Below are 25,542 nucleotides of genomic sequence, written 5' to 3' on the forward strand. Positions count from 1 at the left end.
CTTATATATAAAAAATATATATATATGAAAAAAAAAATATATATATATGAAAAAAAATAAATATATATATTATATATATATATATATATATATATATATATATATATATATATATATATATATATACATAACAGTATAAAAAGGAGTCGATTACTCCCGACTCCAAAACATACATAAAAATTACTCCATGAAAAATACTTCATAAAAATTACTTCATAAAAAAGGACTGGAACGTCAGATAAGAGTAGAGGAAAGTACAAAAAACATATAATCAATCCATGAAAGCCAATATATCTAGATCAGTATTAAGCCCAGAGGGGACAGAAGACTTCATTTTATACAGGGAGTGCAGAATTATTAGGCAAATGAGTATTTTGACCACATCATCCTCTTTATGCATGTTGTCTTAATCCAAGCTGTATAGGCTCGAAAGCCTACTACCAATTAAGCATATTAGGTGATGTGCATCTCTGTAATGAGAAGGGGTGTGGCCTAATGACATCAACACCCTATATCAGGTGTGCATAATTATTAGGCAACTTCCTTTCCTTTGGCAAAATGGGTCAAAAGAAGGACTTGACAGGCTCAGAAAAGTCAAAAATAGTGAGATATCCTGCAGAGGGATGCAGCACTCTTAAAATTGCAAAGCTTCTGAAGCGTGATCATCGAACAATCAAGCGTTTCATTCAAAATAGTCAACAGTGTCGCAAGAAGCGTGTGGAGAAACCAAGGCGCAAAATAACTGCCCATGAACTGAGAAAAGTCAAGCGTGCAGCTGCCAAGATGCCACTTGCCACCAGTTTGGCCATATTTCAGAGCTGCAACATCACTGGAGTGCCCAAAAGCACAAGGTGTGCAATACTCAGAGACATGGCCAAGGTAAGAAAGGCTGAAAGACGACCACTACTGAACAAGACACACAAGCTGAAACGTGAAGACTGGGCCAAGAAATATCTCAAGACTGATTTTTCTAAGGTTTTATGGACTGATGAAATGAGAGTGAGTCTTGATGGGCCAGATGGATGGGCCCGTGGCTGGATTGGTAAAGGGCAGAGAGCTCCAGTCCGACTCAGACGCCAGCAAGGTGGAGGTGGAGTACTGGTTTGGGCTGGTATAAAAGAAGAAAATCTAATGACATGGCCTCCTTGTTCACCTGATCTGAACTCCATTGAGAACCTGTGGTCCATCATCAAATGTGAGATTTACAAGGAGGGAGAACAGTACACCTCTCTGAACAGTGTCTGGGAGGCTGTGGTTGCTGCTGCACGCAATGTTGATGGTGAACAGATCAAAACACTGACAGAATCCATGGATGGCAGGCTTTTGAGTGTCCTTGCAAAGAAAGGTGGCTATATTGGTCACTGATTGGTTTTTGTTATGTTTTTGAATGTCAGAAATGTATATTTGTGAATGTTGAGATGTTATATTGGTTTCACTGGTAAAAATAAATAATTGAAATGGGTATATATTTGTTTTTTGTTAAGTTGCCTAATAATTATGCACAGTAATAGTCACCTGCACACACAGATATCCCCCTAAAATAGCTATAACTAAAAACAAACTAAAAACTACTTCCAAAAATATTCAGCTTTGATATTAATGAGTTTTTTGGCTTCATTGAGAACATGGTTGTTGTTCAATAATAAAATTAATCCTCAAAAATACAACTTGCCTAATAATTCTGCACTCCCTGTATATCCACTCTGTCTCCCTCATGGCTAACATTCTTTCTGTATCCCCGCCTCTCCAATGTGGTACAATTATATCGATCTCAATACAGATAAAATCCTTAACATCGAATTCCCTGCATGTATTACAGTGTTTAGGTACACTTTGTTTCATATTCTTATTTTTAATTCCATTAAAATGTTCCAATAATCTTACGTGGAGTTTTCTGATGGTGCGTCCTATATATTGGACCCCACATTTACACTGTAACAGGTATACCACATTCTTACTCTGACAGTTAATAAAATGTTTAATTTTAAAAATGTATTTGGTTGCAGTACTAGAAAATTCGGTATTTTTACCGAAAATGTATTTTTATATGTTTTTAATATCCCATCTAAGATTGCGGTTTGCCTCTATCCTTGGAGATAATTGGATTTCTTCCCAATTATCTCCAGGATAGAGAGGAGGGTTTTACTTGTGTAAAGGGAAGTGTTTAAACCCGGGCCACTGTGATTTGCTACTGTCCGATATATGTCCCAGTCTTCCATCTGGTCCCCTAGGGGAGTGTCCACCAGGTGGGAGACCTGCATAAATACCGGGCAGGTAGCCCTCATTAAAGCAGGTCCTGTTTTACCCCCAAGACGGAGCTTGGTCTCGTGTTTGGGGGGATTGCTACTTGGAAGTATTTATTTCCCTGTTTTAGCCGTGGAAGGAGTTCAGCTGATTCTTGGTTTGTGGATTTACCGCGTTCCCTTGCACTCCGTTCGGGACTTTGGCGGTCTACTATAATAGAGCCTGTGTATCTGAAAAGGGGAACATCGGCTAAACGGCGGTTTCATCCATTTAAGCTGTGAGTGTCTTTACACCTAACAAGGCTGAAACGATCGTCTGGGGTAGCTGTATCTCTCGTGCAGAGAGAACTTGCTGGCATTTCGGATCTGGTCTGCCCATATTCGTGGGACCAATCTGATATGTTTCAGAGATGTTCTCTCTATAATGGCACAAGATGAGCAAAAAACAGCTTGAGATCTGAGCGAGCGGGGACCCACCGAATGGCAGGCTATTTCAGCTGCTGCCCGTTCTCAGTATACTCTTGCGACCCATTTTTTTTGCAAGTTTAAAGGGATAATTCAGATGTGTACGCCTTGCTCACGGTGCCTAGGGAGATATCAGCTATGCCTCACTGATGATACCTAACAAGGCTGAAACGATCATCTGGGGTTGCTGTATCTCTCTTGCAGAGAGAACTTGCTGGTATTTTGGATCTGGACTGCCCGTATGGGTGGGACCAGTCTGATATGTTTCAGAGATGTTCTCTCTGTAATGGCACAAGATGAGCAAAAAACAGCTTGAGATTTGAGCGGGGACCCACCGAAGGGCAGGCTATTTCAGCTGCTGCCCGTTCTCAGTATACTCTTGCGACCCATTTTTTTGCTCTCACCCATCATGTTTTGTGTCCTCTTGGGCCTTTAATTCTTTCCCTGTATCCTTTGCTACTTCAATTTTTCCACTTTAGGCTTTATTTAGCATTTTCTCACTAGGACACATACCCTTCTGGTTGTGTGGTTTTTGGCATGTTGGTCCCTGCTGTGCACTCCAATGAGGTGTGCAACATCCAGGTCTGTGTTGGCTCACTATACCCCTGCCCTAGTGTTTTTTTTCTATCTGCCTACTGTGTTTAATCTGCTGCAGCTTCAGTAGATTCTTCTCTGGCTATCCCAGTTCGCATCCCACAACCGAATAGAATTAAGTATAGCCGGGCATGTCGCCCTTATCATGGGCCTATGTTCTTTTGGGACCCACACCGTAAATTGGGGGACGTCTATACCCACTAGCAGTGATTCAATCTCAACCCATCTCCGTTCCCCAACAGGGGAATGCCACGTGACCACCTGAGACAGTTGGGCCGCCAAATAGTAATAATAGAGGTTTGGTAGTCCCAATCCTCCTCTATCCTTCCGCCTATAAAGGACTTGTCTGGCTATTCTATGCCTTTTATTGTGCCACACAAAGTCGCAGCTCGCCCGCTGTAACGGAACTAATTGAGATTTCGTGACCCGTACAGGGAGAGCCTGGAATAAGAATAACAGGCGCGGAAGAATATTCATTTTCACCGAATGAATACGTCCCAGCCACGAGATTGGCTTGTCCGACCAGTTTTCCAGGTCTCCTATCAGGGTCCTGAACATGGGGTCGTAGTTGCTAGAGTATAGTTGACCTGGATCCGCCGTCAGGTGGACTCCCAGGTATTTGAAGGAGTTCGGTTCTAGCCTTAGACGGTGTGTTGCCTGTATCAAAGCCACATCGGCCGCAGTCAGTCCTATGGGCATCGCACTTGATTTTTGTATATTTGCCTTGTAACCAGATAGGCCCCCGTATTCACGTATGACTCCCTGTAATGCCGCTAGTGACTCGATTGGGTTCGTCAGGGTAAGGAGGACGTCGTCCGCATAAGCAGCGACCGTGAATTCTTCTCCCCCTACCCTGACTCCGCCTATGTTTGGGTGTCTGCGTATCGCCTGAAGTAGGGGTTCCAGAGCCAGGACAAAGAGGAGGGGGGATAGAGGGCACCCCTGTCTGGTTCCATTATGCAACCTGAAGGGAGTCAGGGGGGCACCCGTTATTTGTATCTGTGCCCTGACATCATGATACATTGCCTTCGTTATTTGCATAAACTCTTCCGGAATCCCTAGATGTGTCAATACCGAAAACAAAAAGTTCCACCGAACCCTATCGAAGGCCTTCTCCGCATCAATCGAGACCACTAGGGAAGGCGTGCCAGTCGCCACTTGCTTCCAGATTAGATCGGTAGTCCTTCTGGTGTTTTCGAACAGTTGCCGACCCTGGATGAACCCGACTTGATCGGCATGGATAAGTGAAGTCAGGAGCGGATTCAGTCTATCCGCCTGTATTTTGGCCAATATCTTTAGGTCCTGGTTGATCAATGAGATAGGCCTATAGTTTTCAGGTTGGAGTACATCCTTCTCCGGTTTGGGCAACAGTATTATCGTAGCCAATGCCATCCCCGGATCTAACCTTCCCCCTTGCCGTAAGTAGTTGAATAACGTTACCAGTCGGGGCGTAAGCTCTTCCCTAAAAGTTTTATAATACGTCCCATCGAATCCGTCTGGGCCTGGTGCCTTATTGCCTTTTAGACTTGTTATTGCTTTGTCAACTTCTTCTACGCAAATTTCTGCAGCCAGGCTTTCCGCCGCCTCTCCTGTCAGTTTGGTCATTCCTAGACCTTCAAGGTATCGCGAGATGTCATCGTCCCCTCGTCTCTCCTGAGCTGACCCGTCCGGTGTGTGATTGTACAGTTGCCAGTAGAAGTCCTCAAATACCTTTGCAATATCAGCCGGTTTTGTTTTTGTAGTGCCATCCGGATGCCTGATGGCCATAATGTGGGATCTGCTGTGCCTGGGCCGCAACGTCCTAGCCAGGAGCGTGTCCATTTTGTTTGCCTTATCAAAATATGTACGCCTGGACCACGTCATGGCTCGAGCCGCGTCATCAAGCAGAAGGGTACGTATGTTCCTACGAACCGCCTCTAGGCGGCCGAGAATCTCATCGTCCGGGGCAGATTGGTGTTTTTGTTCAAGGTTCCGCAGCTGTTTTAACAAAGTCTCCAGTTGTTGGTGCTTCAGTTTCTTCTTCCTCGTGGCCAATTTGATCAAGTTCCCCCTTATGACCGCCTTATGCGCTGCCCATACTGTGCTAATGCTCACGTCCGGGGTGGTGTTCTCATTAAAGTAATTTGTTATAGCCGTTCGAACGTCTTCTATTATCATCGTATCCCGCAACAACGACGCATTTAGCCTCCAGTTCCAAGGGCTCGTGACGCATAAATTACCAAGTATGATAGAAGCATCCACATGGTCAGACCAGGATATGTTCCCAACCTCCGATCCCACTATCCTGGGCATGCCCGTCGCATTAATCAAGAAGAAGTCAATCCTGGAGTAAGTTCTATGGGGGGCCGAGTAAAACGTATACTCCCGGTCCAGCGGATGTTGTGCCCTCCAAACATCAATCAATCCCGTGCCCGCCATGAATGCCTTCAGCAGGCGGTCCTGCCCCCCCCCCCTCCCCTGCGATCTCGGGCCTCCATCCCGTGAGCTCCTATCTATCGCCGGACACGGGGCGGCATTAAAGTCTCCCCCCATAAGGATCATACCATGTGGCAATGCGGCAATCTTACCTCGCAGCTTATCCCAAAATCCTGCATCTGGCTGATTCGGGGCATATATATTAATCAAATGGATGTTGTGAGAGTGTAGGGTCCCCGAGACAATAATGTATCGTCCCTCTAGGTCTACATCCTGGGCAAGCACCTGGAAGGGGCACGTACGTCGAATAACTATGGCCACCCCATTCCGTTTACGGTGGGATCTAGCTTCAAATGAACCCGTATATATATGATCTCTTAAGCAGAAAGTAGCCTGTTTGGGGAGGTGGCTCTCTTGTAAGTACGCTATGTCCGAGTCCATCCTTTTCAAGGCCCGAAACATGAGACGTCTCTTTTTAGGGGCGTTAAGGCCCTTAACATTCAGAGTGGTAAGCTTAATCTCCATTCCGAAGCACGACGAACTCTGCTAATACTGCTGCGCCCTTGTCTGTACAAATATTCGCTATTCGAGCGTCCGAACCCCCTTCCAGGGCTAGTAGCTCGCCCCCCCCCCCCCCCCTGAGCCCTATAGAAGGAGGATACAGAAGGTAAAGGTAAAGAGGGAGAGAGAAAAAGAAGAGAAAAGAAAAACAGAGATATCATCCGGACACCGTCCGACATGACGAGAAAAAACAAACGAAAAAATCTGGTCTTACAAAATGCCAGAAAAATATGGGTGGCGTGTGCCCACTTCCCCCTCACGTTCAACGTGTGAAGGGAACTGAGGTTCCCTAGAGTCCCGCCTCCCACGCGCCCAGGAAATCATATAGTGACCTCCTGTTCTATTGCAATATTTCCCTATACCGAACCTTAGTCCTCCTCCCAGTGCAAACCCCCTATTATCCTTCCTACAGTGTTCGAGGGATGCATACGTAGGGTCACCCCCCGTCTCCCACCCCGTCCACCATTGAAGATACATATCCTGTTCCCCGTGTAGGCCCCACCCATCCCCCAAGGGCCGCAGATGAGACACTCATCTAGCTCAAAAACCAATGGGGTCTCCTCAAAAAACTCTCCCGCCTCCCTCCTGATCCGTGCCCAAAAGGAGGGGGTGCGCCTCTGCGTCAATCGGTGCACATCCCCGCTTCAATTCCGAAAGGGAGTTGGGCCCAAGTGCATAAGAAGTGAGGGGAGCCTGTCCAAGTGTCGTGGTGACAGGTGGGGCCATGCACAAAGGTTTTAAGCAAAAAGCCCCAATATGACCTCCCCTAAGGCCCTCTATGAATCCCCCCCTCCCTTAACCTTGGGGCCTCACCGCTCACCCCTAATCGGTACTGGCAGGAGCTACGGCAGCAAAATTTAAGGTCCCTAATTAGGCAGAGCTACCTAACGTGCCCCGTCGCTACCCACCCTTCGTAGGCTGTGTCAGTACATCACATTCAAGTTGTACACGCAAATACATAATAAATTAAATAAAACAACACAAAGCAAAACATACCATACAGAATACGTCGAAAACCAGGGTAACATAGTATATTTTCCAATCATTATTCTCTAGATCCCTCTTGCTAAGGAGATCCTATATCTCTCAAAGGGCACCAGGAAAAAACACGCCCCTATGACCTTAGCCATTTGGGTATAGATCCTGGGGTGTTTGGTTCCGGAATACCCTAACCTGTTGCGTCCTAATTAAAGAATCAAGTAGCAAGTGGGGACCTCTCAAGCAAGTAAAGTGGTCTGCAAACCTATTGGTGCTGCGGTGCGAACATACAGGTTATTCGCCTCCGCATAGTATTATTCGGGACCTGGTCCCCTTGCTATATGTTATGGTTTTCTTCTTACATAAATTTTCCGTTTTTGTTTACGGGTTTGTTAATTTTGCAGATGGCATTTATTTTTATTTATTCAACGTTTAATTATCATTTTTATTATTTTTATTATTTTTATTATTTTCCCTTAACGGCCCGCTCACCTACATCTCCCCATCCCACCCCCCATATAAAGATGGCTCTGCGGGGTAGGCTGGTAGGGTAGTTGCGGAGGTGTTACTTAGCAAAATCACAGGGGACCCCAAGGCACCCACCGCAACACGTGTGAAGGGCGACCCGGCAAGTCACTCTACCCTACTACCGATACTTCATCCCTACTTGCCCCTGAACTTGAACACAAAACAAGTTCCCCCCCCACCCCCCCGTAAACAGTATGGAGGGCCAACAGGGTATATATACAGTTTAGTATCGTTTTCAATATTATAGCTGAAGTCGCTATTTTAACTTTCCTTTTAGGTGTCGTTACATTGTGGGGAAGTGTAACTTCTATTAGTGGTAGTAAACATCATCATCGCATTATTATTTTCCCTTTCAGGTTTCGTTACGTTTTGGGAAGATGGAAATTCCGTCAGCTTTACTATATATGGATTACAATTTTCTTAAATTCCCTGTTTGTCAACTTATTCGTATATATACACATATACATTGAATTTCTTTTTTGTAAGGGTTTCTATTATTATAATTTTTTTTATTTTTTTTTTATTATTTTTATGTAATTTTCCAATTCTTTATCGTGGGTACTTCCGTCCCCATTCCCCCGGGGGGGGCAACTCTCCACCACAACACACTGCAATACAAAAACCACTACCGCCGTATCAGGGGAGGGGTGGAAGGCACCATTGAAAAAACCTCAGCTGCAGCGGCATGGGGGAGACGTATCCCCCCAAGGGGCAGCAGCGGCGTAGAATATACAGAACCAATACAAAAAACATAAACAGGTTAACCAGTCCCATAGGGGTAGGCCCGGATCCGCCCGGGTTGAAAGTTCGTCACCAAGGGCATCATGCGGGGTGGTAAGCCCAGGTGTATGGCATCTGGAGTGTAGCGGAGAATAAAAACCTGGTCCCCACCCAAGCTAGCGGAAGAAAAAAAAACAAAAGAAAAAAGGCCCGATCCAAGCCCTCATGTCTCTGTTAGGTCCCAAGGTAATGAGCGGGACAGTGGCACCCAGTCGCCCCCGTTGTATATGCAGGACCCCGGATCTGAAAACGAAAGGCCCAACAGGGAGTCCGTGAGGGGAATACGGGAAAAAACCAAATCCCAAACCTGAAACAGGGGGCCCAACCCGTTCCCCACCCCAAAAAAGAGGGGAGGTAGATACCGCATCCTCCCCCAGGCCCAGTGCCATCATCCCAATGAAGGGGAGAAAAAAACCCATAAAGAAAATCACAAAAAGGGGGCTACATAGTACGATACCCTCTGCATTTATCGGTGACCTCTCCGTCCCGCTGCTCGCCACTCCTGATGCATCAGGGGAAGGTCCGCAGGATACATCGCCACGTCAGGGAGATCAGAAGGCGGTTGAATGCCGAGGCCGCTCAGTAGCCGGTGGGGATCTCCTCCCGGTGTAAGGACGTGCGCCCGGTCTCCCCGGAACACCATCAACTTGAAGGGGAATCCCCACGCATATTTGACGCCTGCACCTCTCAGGGCTTCTGTAATGGGTCGCCAGTCCCTTCTCCGCTGCAGCGTGGAGGGGGCCAAGTCATGGTAGAGGGAAACCATCTCACCAGCGTATAGTATGGGCCCTTCACGGCTCTTTTTCATGAGCGCTTCTTTAGTGCTATAGTAAAAGAAGCGGATTATAACATCTCGTGGGGAGTTGTTGTCGCGCCGTTGACCCCTGAGCGCCCGGTGGGCCCTTTCCATGTGCCAGCGTTCCTCCGGTAATTGCGGGAGCAGTGGCTTCAGGATGGTAAGTAGAAGCCCCTGTAGGTCTTCATCGGAGCTTTCCGGCAGGCCCCTCATACGGACATTGTTTCTCCTGGACCGGTTAGCCATATCTTCAAGGGCGAGGTCCATGTCCACCATATGAGCAGACACGCCGTTCACTCGCTCCACTACGGCATTATGGGCCTGTGTTAAGGCCTCTGCGCGGTCCTCGAGTTTCGATGTCCGTTCTCCCAGGGCACCAATCTCTGCCTGCAGGATCGCTGTACTATTCGCAATTTCGCCGGCTAGGAAGGCCCTCACCTCCGCCAACTTTGCCAGGATCGAGTCCCGGTTATCAGGGGATGCCTCCCTGTCTGCACGAGGAGAGGCTTGCGGGGTAGTACCAGCGCCATCTTGGGTCCCCGGGCGGCTCTGTTTCTGTGCCGACATGAGGTCCAGAACGGTGCCTCCAGAATCAGGTCCCTTCTTGGACAGCTTTTTGGTACTTCTTTTCTCCATTTCGGAGCAACCTTAGGGTAGAATATTCCGAAAAAGGTCGCTTTTGTAAGCTATTTGGGCGCGTTCGTCGGGAGCCCTAGTGAGACACGTCTAGTCTCATCGACGGTCAGACCACGCCCGGTAATCAGGTTTTATACGACGATGTCTTCTACCATTTCCCAATTGATTGCTTGCACTGCTTCAGGTACACTCTGCCCACTCTGGGGACTCACTGCTGTCTGCCCCAGCTGGCCCTTCTGGACCCCAACATATGTCCCCTAAAGCTACAGGCAAGAAGGTGATTGCTAACACATGCCACTTGCCAGTGCCTGCCTCCAGAGCCTCTTTGACTGATGTTCATAAAGTCATCCATGATAGCGGTTATACACTAGCGAGACTTAACCCCTTAAGGACACATGACATGTGTGACATGTCATGATTCCCTTTTATTCCAGAAGTTTGGTCCTTAAGGGGTTAAATTGTCAGGCAGAATGGATGCAGAAATGGAAAAGTGTCAGAGCACTACCTTAGAGTGACTAATAATTTGATTTCAGGCCACATGAGGAGGCTTTGATAGAATCAGCCCGCTGAGTATGTGGACAAATCCCCTGATTCCAGCCCCACCCCTTTATAAGCTCCACAAGTTGATTCTAAACCCAGGTCCCATGTTGAGGTCAATCTGGACCACTTGGAAGATCCACTTTTTGACCCAGATGAACTGCACCACCCAAGGTTGGCAGAGTGTGTACATGTTGAATATATTGCCCAATACCTGCAGTTAAGGGCTACCAAGGTTACACAAAGTAACTCCAAGCCGAGTTTGTGGGTCACCCAAAATGGACTGACCCCAAGATGGTCCAATGTATAGCTAAACTGGGGTGGAACCCCTGAAAAGGCCTGGCATCAGTCTTGACAGTTCGCCAGGACAAGATTCTTGATTTTTTTTATCTACTTATTTAAATTGGCTGATGCTGCTATTTGTGATGGCCATCTTATTGATCGGCACTTAACCCCTTAACGCCGTTACGGCGTTCTATGCCGTCGCGGCTTTAAAGGGCTTTAAAGCCGTTGCGGCGGCATAGAACGCCGTAACGGCTGAAGCCCCCAGGAGGTAAGCTATACTTACCTCCGCCGCGATCCTCTTCTGGGGGTCTGCCTGAGAGCCCAGGCAGCCCCCCTCCGGCAAATGAGGCCCCCGGGGGCCATGTGATCGCTCTCAAAGAGCGATCACATGGCCCCCTATAGCTGGCTATGGATCTGCCAGCAGGGGGACTGTCTAAAATATTAGAGAGTCCCCCTGCTGGTAGGTAGTGTAAAAAAAAAAAATTAAATACACATGTTAAAATAAAATACAAGTATTTATATATATATATATATATAATATATGTATATATATTATATATATAATATATATACATATTATATATATGTAACGTCATACGTAATGTATTTTAATATTAATATTAGTATATATATTAGTATTAAAATACACTTAGAATGACGTTACATATATAATATGTATATATATATTATATATATAATAGATCTACATATATATTATATATATATATACGTATAATTACAATAATAAATAAATAAAATAATAAAATAAATAAAATATTGAAATAAAATTTAAAATAAATTATATATTCATATGTAATTTCATTCTAACTGTATTTTGTTATTAATATATATATATATTGGAAACAGAATACACTTAGAATGACATTCTATATATATCTATCTATATATAAAATACAAATAACCGCAAATATATATAGATAGATAAATACATATAATTACATGAAAGATTACATTAGTATACACGTAGAATTTAAATACCTATAAATGCATATATATTAAAATTCTACGTGTATATTTAAGTAATTTTTGAACATAATTTTGTCATTTAATTAATTAAAATTTGATTGACATGCCTGACAACACAGGGAGAAAGTGCAGAGAATTTAATTCGCAAGCACTATATTTGACCCTGTAACTCTCCAAGACACCATAAAACCTGTATATAGGGGGTACTGTTTTACTCGGGAGACTTCGCTGAACTCAAATATTAGTGTTTCAAACTGGAAAATTGTATTACAACGATGATATTTTAAGTAAAAGTGAAGTTTTTTGCATTTTTTACAAACAAACGGCACTTTTATGGACTATATTATTGTTGTAATATGTTTTACTGTTTTAAAACACTAATATTTGTGTTTAGTGAAGTCTCCCAAGAATAACAGTACCCCCCATGTACAGGTTTTATGGTGTTTTGGAAAGTTAGAGAGTCACATATAAGGCTCGCATTTCATTTTTTTTACATTGAAATTTGCCAGATTGGTTATGTTGCCTTTGAGACCGTATGGTAGCCCAGGAATAAGAATTACCCCCATGATGGCATACCATTTGCAAAAGTAGACAACCCAAGGTATTGCAAATGGGGTATGTCCAGTCATTTTTAGTAGCCACTTAGTCACAAACACTGGCCAAATATTAGTTTTTTGCTTTTTTCACACAGAAACTAATATGATTGCTAACTTTGGCCAGTGTTTGTGACTAAGTGGCTACTAAATAAGACTAAACATACCCCACGTTCAATACCTTGGGTTGTCTACTTTTTCAAATGGTATGCCATTATGGGGGTAATTCTCATTCCTGGGCTACCACACCGTCTCAAAGGTAACATTACTAATCTGGCAAATTTCAATTTGAAAATGGAACGTTCTATATTTGACCCTGTAACTTTCCAAAACACCATAAAACCTGTTAATGGGGGGTACTGTTGTACTCGTGAGACATCGCTGATTACAAATATGTGCATTTTGTTGCAATAAAACCTAACAGTATTATGACATTTACAGCTAAAATGTGAGGCGGAACTACAAATTAAAAAAAAAAATTCTAATTTCTTACAGTTTTTTTTATTTTATTCATAATAAATTGTTTCATATATAAATATTTTATATGAAATGAAAGCCCTGTTTCTCCTGAACAAAATGATATATAATAAGTGTGGGTGCATTTAATATGAAAGAGGTGAATTACGGTTGAACAGACATATAGCGCAAATTCCAGTTTTTGTTTACGTTTTGTTTTGATCAGAACGTGCACTATTGACTCCGTCCTGAAGGGGTTAATGTGATGAATGCTCCAATGTGTCATATTCCAGGAAACGCTACTGCTTCCCTAGCTATTGAGAGGGAAAGACCATATTATACAAGATCGAGCCTAAGCTCACCAACCTGTCTCTGACCAAAATGGGTAAAGATGCAGAGGGTTTGGTTTTTGGAGAGTCCTTCATCTGGGCAGATATTTTGGTGCTTTCACAGCCCGTAACCAAGTGCACACTACATGCGCAAGGATTTCACATGGAAGGTTTCCACATAGGCCAGCAGTTTCAGGGGCTGCTCCACCAGACGTTCCTCCTCAGGCTCATTCAGGCAGAGTAGAGGCCCCACCTCTTCACAGAGATGTGGCTTCCAGGACACAAGGACCCCTCAACCTTCTTCCCACAGAGGAAATGACTATGCCATTTCAGGGGTTCTAGAAGATCTGTTCCTTAGATGAGCCCAGATGAGCAACCCTCTAACATGCCTTTATTCCCAATTAGCTTTTCTCTAGTCTAGTTCTTTGTCACTTCAGATTCTTGGGTGCTCCAGGCGGTATGCAAGTACTGTATCAAGGTTGTGCAATTATGTTCCTCATCCTATATTTTTTTTCCAGGTTCGACAAATGTCTTGTTGACATGCAGCTAGAGGAACTGTGCTTGAGAGTGGCGGTGGGGGAAACACAACCAACTCCTCACTTATTTGTGAGCAACATTTTTCTGGTCCTGAAAATGGGTGGCCAGATGAGACCAGTAGTCATCCTCCATTTCTTGAATGCTCTGGTGTGTTATGGGAACTTTAAGATGGAAGGGATTCATTTCCTGTGGAACTTGCTCTTCACTGGGGACTGGAAGGTGACACTACATCTCAAGGATTCATACCTCACAATTCCGATTGCCACAGAGTCCAGGGTCTTCCTGCCATTTCTTTGTAGAGGACAGAGATATATATTTACTTGCCTGCCCTTTGGGCTCTCTGCAGCACCTTGATGTTTCGCCAAGCTGTTGCAACCAGTTATGGCGTTATTGTGGGCCAGAGGGGTCAGGCTGATGGTGGACTGGATGGCACCCTCATCTTGTCACAGTATCCGTCCACCCTCTGGATCCATCTCCAATGGGCTGTGGACCACCTATCTCAACAGGGTTTCTTCATATATTGAGAACAATTGCAGTTGACTCCCATGAGGAGGAAGGAATTTCTGGGATTCCTTATAGATTTGGTAGACTAAACACTTGGTTGCCTCCAAGGTTCGCTCCATCGGAAAAGAGATCCGCTTGATTCAGTCTCACCACCAAATTTCACTGCAACAGTTGACTCGGACCAGGTGATCTTTCCGGCACTCCAGCTGTACGGTGCTCTTCAGCTCATCAAAATCTTCCTCCTGCGCAGGAGCCTATCATACAAGGATTGCATCACACTGGATGAAGAGACGATGGACAAGCTCTTTTGGGGGATCCTGACCTTAGCCTTCTGGAATGGCAGGGCCATCTTCAGCTGCTGCCAGGACTATCCATAAAGTTTCCACAGCTGGGGAGCCCATTGTGATCCAATTTCCATTGGCGGTCTCTGGTTCCTTAAGTAGTCCGACCTGCATATCAACTGTTTGGAGTTTTTGAGTTTTTGGCGGGTTCCTTCACCCTTCTAAGTTTCTTGAAGATTGTGTCAATGTTTGTGTCAGGCTCAGTATGGACAGTGTGTTGGCTGCTCCTCTACATGAATCACCTGGACGGGACACAATTAGCGGTCTTGGCGATGCTGGCAAGAGATTTCTAGGATTTCGGTTTGACACAGAACATCCTGATGAGGGTGGAGTACATTCCTGGCTTCACTGTCGATTGAAATTTTCATTTCCTGATGGACCCCAGTGATTGGAGACTCAACCTTTCTGTCTTTTGTCTCCTTATCTGCCTGTGGACCCCGCTCCCTTTGGACTTGTTTGCCTCACGTCTTAGCCACCATCTGCCCTTCTTCTTCATCTCGAAGCCAGATCTGGACTGTCTGGCTGTGGACACATTCCTTCAGGACTGAAGTTGGAATTTTGCCTTCCCCAATTCTCCTGGATGCTTCTGCAGGTCCATTTACCATTTAATTCGTCATGTTTTATCTTCTGTGGTTGCGCAGTTTTGCCTTGGCAGTTTGCCAAAGCATTTGATACAGTTCCACACAGAAGATTAGTGCTCAAACTCAAGGAAATCGGTCTAGATGAAAATGCTTGTTCTTGGGTAGAACATTGGCTTAAAAACAGAGTACAAAGAGTTGTTGTTAATGGTAAATTTTCAAGCTGGACAGAGGTGGCAAGTGGTGTCCCTCAGGGGTCTGTTCTGGGACCCCTTCTATTTAACATGTTTATAAATGATCTTGAAGACAGCATTGAAAGTCATGTTTCAGTATTTGCAGATGACACAAAACTTTGTAAAATAATACAATGTGAGCAAGATATTACTTTGCTGCAGAGGGATTTAGATAGACTGGAGGACTGGGCACTCAAATGGCAGATTAAATTTAATGTTGAAAAATGCAAAGTTATGCACTTCGGCGTAAAGAATACACAAGCAACGTATACCCTTAATGGAAGCGAATTAGGGATAACAACACACGAAAATGACTTGGGAATTGTTATAGACAACAAACTATGCAACAATGTGCAATGTCAATCAGCAGTGGCCAAGGCCAGTAGGGTATTGTCATGCATTAAAAAGGGCATTCATTCTCGGGACGAGAATATCATTTTGCCTCTTTATAAATCACTGGTAAGACCACACATTGAATATGCTGTGCAATTTTGTGCACCTGTTCTAAAGAAGGATATTATGGCACTAGAAAAAGTGCAGAGGCGGGCTACAAAATTAACAAAAGGAATGGAACATATCAGCTATGAAGAAAGGTTAACAAATTTAAACCTATTTAGTTTAGAAAAACGTCGCCTGAGAGGGGATATGATAACATTATACAAATATATTCGAGGCCAATACAAACCATTGTGTGGAAATCTATTCACAAACCGGACTTTACATAGGACACGAGGTCATGCGTTTAGACTAGAAGAAAGAAGATTTCGTCTAAGGCAAAGGAAAGGTTTTTTTACTGTAAGAACAATCAGGATGTGGAATTCTCTGCCTGAAGAAGTGGTTTTATCAGAGTCCATACAGATGTTCAAACAGCTACTAGATGCATACTTGCAAAAACAGAATATTCAAGGATATAATCTTTCAATGTAGGGTAATAACTGCTTGATCCAAGGATAAATCTGACTGCCATTCTGGGGTCAAGAAGGAATTTTTTTCCTAGCTTGTTGCAAAATTGGAAGTGCTTCAGACTGGGGTTTTTTTGCCTTCTTTTGGATCAACAGCAAAAAAACATATGTGAGGAAGGCTGAACTTGATGGACGCAAGTCTCTTTTCAGCTATGTAACTATGTAACTATGTAACTATGTAACTATGTAACTTGCACAATATGAGCCTCCGTATTTTGAAATAAAATGACATAATTTTGTTATTTCATGATGAAAAGTGTGAAGAAATTACTCTCTTTATACAATATTTCTTCCCTATTCATTCAGTAGATTTAACTACCGAACAAAGACCACCCCTCTGGCTCATTAAACTTCAAAGACTGCTTCAATTGAACCCTCTATCTGTGCGGCCAGCGTTCGTACTACCGAACGCCACGTGGCTGAGAAATAAGCGAACGCTGGATCTCTATTTCCCGAATAGCTAGAAGAGCGCTATTCGGTACTTTTGTGCATTCGAATGAGGGGAACAATCGCAGCTAAAGGCCAGGGGAATCCATTCGTGGAATTGTTTGTTTTTTACCACTTAACTGAGTAGACTGTCAAAACCACCCAAACTCCTGGAACTATTTTGGGCAGCTAGCTCACGGTTAGCCTGTCACAATGGACTTCCACACTTTTTGAGAGCCCCTGAACCGATCTGGGTGAAATTTGAATATATTGGTCACCCAGATCAGGGCTATCAGGGGACATATTATTTGTGGGGATACCCCATGTATAAAGGGGTGTTCTTAATATTGGGGAAAATTGTGATTTTCTGCCTGGAGATAATCAAGTTATTACTTTATCAGACTTGATTATCTCCAGGACTAGGGGAGGGAATTGTATGTTTGTGCTGGGTGTGTTTTACGATTTTACTGTAGCTGATTGGTTATACTGTGGCCATCCCTGTGGGATGTCCCCTTGCATGGGGACTTGCATGAAAGCCTGTGTGTGGTCATTAAAGACAGTTCTGTTGTACCCTTCTTCTTGACTTTGGCTGATGTTTGGGGATTCGTATGCTTTATTAAGGGAATTTTCTTATGAAGCTATTTGTATTCGTATAGATTTCGTCTATTTCATCTACCGACTGGAGAGCTATATTCACTGATGCTCTGGCGGTTCGGGAGGAAACTACCAAATGAGGATTAAATATACTAGGTTTCCTTACAAAAAATAATTTTTTGAAAGACAAAAAGGTTAGTATTGTCCCACCCTTTTAGATCTTTGCTTTGCTTCTCCCTCCCTTGTTTTCTCATTACGCACTTATGTTTATGCAATGTTGCATTTGATTTCATTTCATTGCTACATGTTTCATGCCCTTTTATGATGACTTATCTTGTTACGTTTGCATGCTATAATCTTGTTATTATGACTGATATTATTGCATTTGCATGCTTCATTTATGCGGACTTGAGGTTTGCATTCACTGTATGACCCGCTTTGGAACCATTGCTTTGTACTCAATGTCTAACCGAAGTCCTGTTGATTTAATCATTTGTTCTTGGACTGTGGGCTCATCAACGAAAGAGGAAATTGGGATTTTGGTTTAGGATGATATAGGGATCACTAGTCATGGGGAGTGGAGTTTGGTAGGCCAGATGTTGGCATCCTTTTTTCCTATTGCTTTTTTCATTGCTGCTGTGTTTAAGTAAAGAAAGGGTTAAACACAATAATCACCTCTGTGTCTTTCATAAAATCGTGACTTTTCATCATGAAATAGCAAAATCATGTAATTACTGTTCCAGATCATTCCATTTTCTTTAATTCTTGTTCCACATTTTAAGCCCTTTTAACATAAAGTGATGTTATCAGAGGGGTAGTAAACATTCTAGCTGCTGAACCTTGTCAGTTCCTGGCAGTAAAAACTAGAGTTTTCACAGGCCTCTCAAAAGACCTGATTTCATCATGACAGTCCTGATTTCAAGGTCCTGTCATGCTGTCCTGATTTAGTTACCATTATGTGCGCTCACACTATGGACTACATCATGCAGAGAGTGCTTCAATAGTGCTATCAGTAAGGACCTAAAGAGTGGTGGCCAGCCAGAAAGGCCCCTTCAAACATTTAGTGTGTGGGGCAGATCTGCTCATTGTTGGCATCACCAGTGACACAAGTTACATCACTGGTTATGCGCCCATTCAGCCTGCCCTCTGTCCCGCATTCAGTCTTAATAAGATAAATTAAATTCAAATGGATAGGGTAAAACTCCAATTTATACCCCAAAACAAACTCAAACTTAGGAAGAATGAAATATGTATTTTCTGAATAAATAACTTGATATTGTAATACTTTCAATTTGTGAGTTCTACAATTACATTTAAAGTTTCCTTCTGGGTATAATGGAAAATAATCAAACACTGTGACAAATTTAATCATTATTATTTTATATTTTAAGTAATTTGTTTAGAAGAATAGATACCTTTTTATTTCTAAAGCATTTATATTTTTAACAAGATTGAACAAGGTCAAAGAAATTCTTCTAAATCAAATCAGTTACACGTTTCAAGTTGCATAAAAGCAAAAACATCATTAAGAGTCTACAATAGGATTGTAAACTAACATAAGGTTATGGCATTACATTAACAATACTAGACTAAATGAATTGCTTATTATATATTTTTTCTAGTTTCTTAAAAAAGTTGTTGCAGGTTCTGGTTAAAGATGAATCCAGACCACAATTTTGTACTTTGCAAAAAAGTACCAAAAATTCACTTGGTAGCTTTGAACTGCCAGAAGTCAGTGTCAGGGTACCTGAAGCCTCTACCTCCGAAAGAGGTAGAGACTTAGTAGTTTACTCCTCCAGCAGGTCGGCTTCCTCCATCCCTCGCGGCTCCTCTAGACACTCTCACGCCGGCCGCGAGGGATCCGTCTCATTTTATGACGTCACGCACGCTGCCCGACGTCATGACGTCAGTCCGGACCGATCTGTCACTCAAGTGACTGGAAGCCAATCAGGACTCGTCGGAGGCGGGTATACTCACTGTAACCAGGGTATTTAAACCTGTTTCTCCCATTCACTCATTGCCCTGTCGTGGTTCTAGCCTGTCTAGTCACACAGTGCTCTGGCGATTTCAGTTATTCCTTTGGTTCCGACCCGGCTAGTTTGACTTACTCTGTTTCCCTCTGGTATCCTTGATCCGGCTTGTTCCTCGCTCACCTGTCCTCTCGTTCCCTCGACCTCGGCTTGTTTCTGACCATTCTCTTTACTCTCCGTACGTTAGTCCGGCCATTCTAAGGTCCGGTATACGTACCCTGTCCTGTTTGTACTTTGCGTGTTGGATCCCTGTCCCGATCCTGACAGTCAGAAAGTAAAACAAAGAAAAAAAGGAAAAAAAAAAAATTATATTAAACTGAGCAGGAATAACTGGGGATCCCATTCAAGCCTGAAGGGGAATATAGTCCCCCCAAAAAGTTACAAGTAGTTCTCCACCTTTTTTTTTGTTTTTAGTTTTTTTTAGTATGAATGTGTCCCAATCCATTCTACATCAGTTTTCTTCCATAGAGCTTAACAATATATGCTAATAGAGGTTACTTTATATTTGATGATAATGATTGGAATTTGGTCTGTACTGCTCTTTAAACTTCAATAATCACGTGCCTTCTACTACTGATTTTTTTTTTCCTGAGGGTAACTGCATCAATTGACTGTCAGAAAGGTACATGAAAACAATGGCAGATACACTTTTCATGTGGGAAAAATACAGACCCCTGAGGCTATTGTCTCCTGAAACAGACATCTGTGGAATTTAAGAACCTTGACTCTGACATGAACTTGGAAAATAAAAATAATAAACAAAAAGAACCAGATATACTGCAGATTAAAAAAAACAAAAAAAAACTTTAAGGAATCAAGTTGACTAGAACTAAATACCCTTGATAGACCCTTAATGTGCACAGGAAACCATTTTATTTATGTTCATTTTCAAATTTTGGATTGAACAAAGTTGAGAAAATATTAATTTACATTAAACAAAACTTCATCCATAAATTTTGTTACTTTCTGAAATTCCCAATATTCCTTATAGGAATGACTGAAGATTGTAAACCTTGCACTCATTGTCCGAGAAAGACGGGGTATGACATCACATAAACCACTACCTTTTCTTAATTCTGACCTTTCAGCTGTTTAGTATGACTTTCTAGTAATCTAGTAGATATAGATATTAGGTAACATAACCAATATTAATATTGCATTTATTAAATAAGTAAATAATAATAATTTTACAGAGTGTCAGTGTGTGTGACATTAGACATTTGGCCTTTTAGATGAAGGCAGCAAGGTCTAGTTTTAATAGTCATTAAATTGCTATGCAAGTGGACGGTAGCAGGCAGAGGAGAGAAGCAAACCAGGACTTTTAACAAATGCGAAAAATGTAGAGTAAAAAACAATTAAGAAAAAAATTGCAAAACAGTAAAAAAGGATTTTTGTTTCAGTTACTACCACCAGCAATGTGGGAGCGGACTTCCAGAGTGCCAACACTTTGCCCTAGTGAGTACCTGGCTGTGCTGGTGAAAGGTAACAAGAATTGACTAACTGCAGATGCAGTCAGAGAGGAGTAATGACTAGAGATGTCCTGAATAGTTCGCTGGCGAATAGTTCCTGGCGAACATAGCTTGTTCGCGTTCGCCACAGACGGCGAACATATGCGATGTTTCGGTCCGCCCCCTATTCGTCATCATTGAGTAAACTTTGACCCTTTGACACAGTCAGCAGACACATTCCAGCCAATCAGCAGCAGACCCTCCCGCCCAGACCCTCCCACCTCCTGGACAGCATCCATTTTATATTCATTCGGAAGCTGCATTCTTTTTTTTTTTTTTTTTATAGACAGAAGTGTGTTATATTTGAGCATGCTAAGCTGAACGTGCGTATATCATGGCTAGTTGCACTGAGGGTATGAGTATATAGCAGTACATTGTTGTGAAAGATGGCTGTCATGTTTAGGGTGTAGCTTGCACGTTATCAACTGTGTATTTATATCAGCAGCTCCACCACTAGTTATAAATCAAGTGTGAGTCGCCCCATGAGATGAGACTAGTGAATAACATAATACATGAACAGTTAAGGTAAAGGCATGTAAGGAACTACGACAATAAACTCATTAGGAGGTGAAATAATGACATGTTTAAATGCTTGCTACTTTACGATTAGTTCATGTGCAGAGAGCAGTTCATGTGATCAAAGGCATGGTGTGGAGGATCGACTATAGTGGGACATGCTTGGCAGGCTGCTGTTTACTGCTTGTGCTCATCCGATCCCTTCTGGGCGCCAGGTGCAGACCCTGGGAGTCCCTGATACCTGGAACAACAAAGGCAAGTCTCTGGCTGAGTGCCGGGTTCGCGGCTTAAGGTGGTGGAAGCTTGTTTTGTCGGGTGGTTGGATCTGTCCCGGTGGTGCTTCACGTCCGGTGCGGGATTGTGGTGGCTTAAGGTGGAGGCGAGTGCTTGACGTGGGGCAGGCTCTGCATTTCTGTTTGTGCCTCCGGTCCCGTCTTCGACGCATTTTGCGTTGGTGGATTTTATTGGGGACTGCTTCGCTTAGCTGTGGTGGAGCTTGTTGGGGCTGTGGTGGAGCTTGTTGGGGCTTCCTGCTTGTTATTTGCTTCCAAAATTGATTAAAGAGTCTGTTCAGCTTAGACTCAATATTCTGCCATGCTTTGCTGGTACAAGGAGGACACGCGGCTGCCGCCATATTGGGAGAGTCACAGATGAGTATGTCAGCCTGGGCGGCTGTGCTCTGTGCGTCCATTAGCTCCAGACAGCCTCTCAGGGGTGGACCGGGATAACCCCCACCGGTCCGAAGGGGGGTAACGGAGCTCCTGCCGGGAAGTAGCTGCTCCTGGGAATCCCAGGATCGGGAGATCGGCCGCCTCTCCCGCCCGGTGAGCACCAGGCCACACTTGCCACGCGGAGGTAAGTAAGACTCTGTTGAAATGCTGACTGCTAATAAGCTAATGTTGGGTCGGTCAGGTAGGAGCAACATTGCTGGGTCATCCCCTTCTGTTGATAGCTGCTTAACCCCTTAACGCAATTACGGCGTTCCATGCCGTTGCGCTTTAAATGGGTTTTAAAGCCGTTGCGGCGGCATGGAACGCCGTAACGGCTTTCTGCCCCAGGAGCCAGGAGGTACTCACCTTCGCCGCGATCCTCTTCTGGAGGGCTGTCTGACAGCCCAGGCAGCCCTCGCACGGAAAATGAGGCCCCCGGGGGCCATGTGATCGCTCTCAAAGAATTTAGGAATGTTAGGTGATTTATGCCCTTTATGGATTAAAACCAGACTCTGCATCAACTATGTAATTTTCCATGGGAGTTTTGCCATGGATCCCCCTCCGGCATGCCACAGTCCAGGTGTTAGTCCCCTTGAAACAACTATTGTGGCCAGAAAGAGTCCCTGTGGGTTTTAAAATTCGCCTGCCCATTGAAGTCTATGGCGGTTCGCCCGGTTCGCCCGTTCGTGAACATTTGCGGAAATTCGCATTCACCATTCGCGAACGGAAAATTGTATGTTCGCGACATCTCTAGTAATGACCCATCACATTTAAGGACTGAGAAAAATGATGCTGGAAACCAGAGATATATCACCAGCAATTAAGCTTGAAATTGAAACACCTGCTTAATTCCTTCTTCTCCCTGGCTACTAGGAACCACTAGAATATCTTTTTGTGTTTGTAGCGTAGCGCTAGTCTTAGCATGGACTTTTCTCCACTGGTTTCTCCAAGATCAACTTCCGGAACAAAGAAGATGCTTCACAGGAACAGCTAAATACAGCAAGGCAAGATTCTCCCAACACCTCCCCAGTAACTGGACGACACTCAGTTTTGGGGGAATAACTGTATTGTAATGGTGGCACACTGCCTTTTATGTGATTTTTCCCACAAGGTTATCGCCCAGGTGGACTTATGGGGCACCGCGACATAAAGTTAACAGACCAATGAAACAGAGTTATACATAGAGACATCCAGTGTACAATGTAAAAGCCCTCCCCTCTGCCTGGTAGATAATTGAGGTAGATAATGTGATAACTCAATTATCTCCAGGCAGGAACACCACACATTTCACAAGATTCCAGAAGTACCCCAAAAACATGACTGACCGACCTCGCCACTGGGCATTGGAGAAGACTGATTGCCATCCTCCTGCCATGTGACTATAGCCCCGAGATGTATTGCCCTTTAAAGACATTATTTGGGCATATTGTATTTTATTGTGCTGTTTCTGGCCCTTTAAGTACTTTGGGAAAGGACCTGCAGTTTTGGCATGGCACTTCGGATGCAGCCGAAGTGCCGAAGTAGTCGAATTGGCCGCCATTAGAAAACTGAACACGCTGCGGCGGCCATTTTAATTTATTTGAATGCAGTCAGCTGTGTGTGCCGTCAAACTCATGGAATTAAAACTAATGCATTCGACAGTTCATTCGACAATTCGAATGGTTGTCGTTCGTCTGTTTGAACTGACTTTAACATGGGAAATTGACCGACCGCACAGCCCAAATCTATGGAACTGTTTTGGGCATGAAAATGTGCTTGCGGTCGGTCATAAAAGGACTTCCGTCTACATTTTTAACCCCTTGATGGAATTGGCTGAATTCTGACTATGTTTATAATTAAAGTGTGCCGAATAATAATATGTCATTTTTATGAAGATTGAATTTATATTTTTAAAGTTATAGTACATGTGTGAAAACTGTATTTCTCTGCCTGTGATAATTAAGTTAGTCTATTGTGTTGAGATAATTGTATCACAAGCAGAGGGGAGGATTTTGTGTGGGAGTGTCTGAGTGTATTGTAAGTATTGATTGGTTGTACTTCAAAACCCTGTAGGTGGTACTATGTTTATAAAATGGGCATAAAAGCAGAGTGAATAAAAGTTCAGTTCTCCTTCACCCTCAATTTGGAGTGCCGTCTCTTATTGGGGGAATCTTCTACAAGGGATTGCTATGCTTGTCATACTCCCTTGCTAAATCACTACTAAGCTCTTGTAAGAGCTTGTTCCTGCCTTGCTCTCTGGAGGAGTCTATGGTGGTTATGGTGTCGGCTGGAGTGCTTGGAGCCCTCAGGAAGCGCTAGGAGCATTCCAGTCGGGTTGCCCATCAATCCGTTACAATGACATATCCCCATAAATGGCACATGGATAGCTCTGATCTGGGTGAACAACATATCGAAAAATCACCCAGATCAGAGGAGGGGTTCATGAATTACTTGGAAGTCACTTTTGACCGACTGCACGCATGATTTCATGCCCAAAATAGTTCCAGAGAATTAGCCTGTGCAGCGGGTCTATCTTCTCAGTCAAATAATTTGAAATTGCATGAATGGATCCGTTTGTGCATAACTTTATTGGGTGTATCTGGTTTGGTTGATTTTTTCTACCGAATAGCACTTCGTTCGTGCACTTCTAGGTGAACTTAGGTGGAGGTGGAAGTCCCAGCGGTGCTCGCGCCATCGAGTGTCCAATTTTTTGTTCCATGCACTCGATGACCAAACACCGCTGCCTTTGTTCGTGTCCCAAGATTGCCACCTCCATGTGTTCGTCTATACGAACGGCGACCACCCAGCCGACCACTTAGAACGTTTGTGTGATTGCGGTTTATGGAGGTGTGAACTGAGTTAATGAGCAGCACACTCCATAGCTGGGTTGTCTACCATTCGGTAGTTTGTTCGGTTGATGAATAAAACCGTTGGAACCACTTAAGGGAATGGATTTTGATGAATGGCCAGGTGAAACAGGGGAAACCTTAGGTTGCAAAGCCAGGGGAGTATGTCTCGCACAGTTATGGTTACTTTCACACATGGGGATCAAGAAGAGGTGAAAGAGGGTATCCCAGATCTGGTGTCAAATATGATAGCAGGTTCCATTCTGCTACAGTGTTCTAGTAGTAATTGTATTGCTGCTACTATCAGAGGCGACAGATGTTGTAGTGGTGGTGGCACTAGATGCAATTTCCTCCTCTAACTCCAATATCTACCTCTTAAGCTGCCTCAATATATTTACAATGGGTACAGGGTGTGGTGACATTCTGTCATCAAACTAGCATGGTGACCAGGGGTCATGTGATCAAGTTCATGTAGATCTTTCTTACAGGGGGATAAGCTTTACTTTGATATGGTAATTGATATGGTAATTTACAAGTCAGGAAAGAGATAACCACTCCCCCCACTATCCACATTCCTCTCTGTTCCTTCTTGGCT

The sequence above is a fragment of the Pelobates fuscus genome, chromosome 2, assembly GCF_036172605.1.
Source record: "Pelobates fuscus isolate aPelFus1 chromosome 2, aPelFus1.pri, whole genome shotgun sequence".
Taxonomy (NCBI): Eukaryota; Metazoa; Chordata; class Amphibia; order Anura; family Pelobatidae; genus Pelobates; species Pelobates fuscus.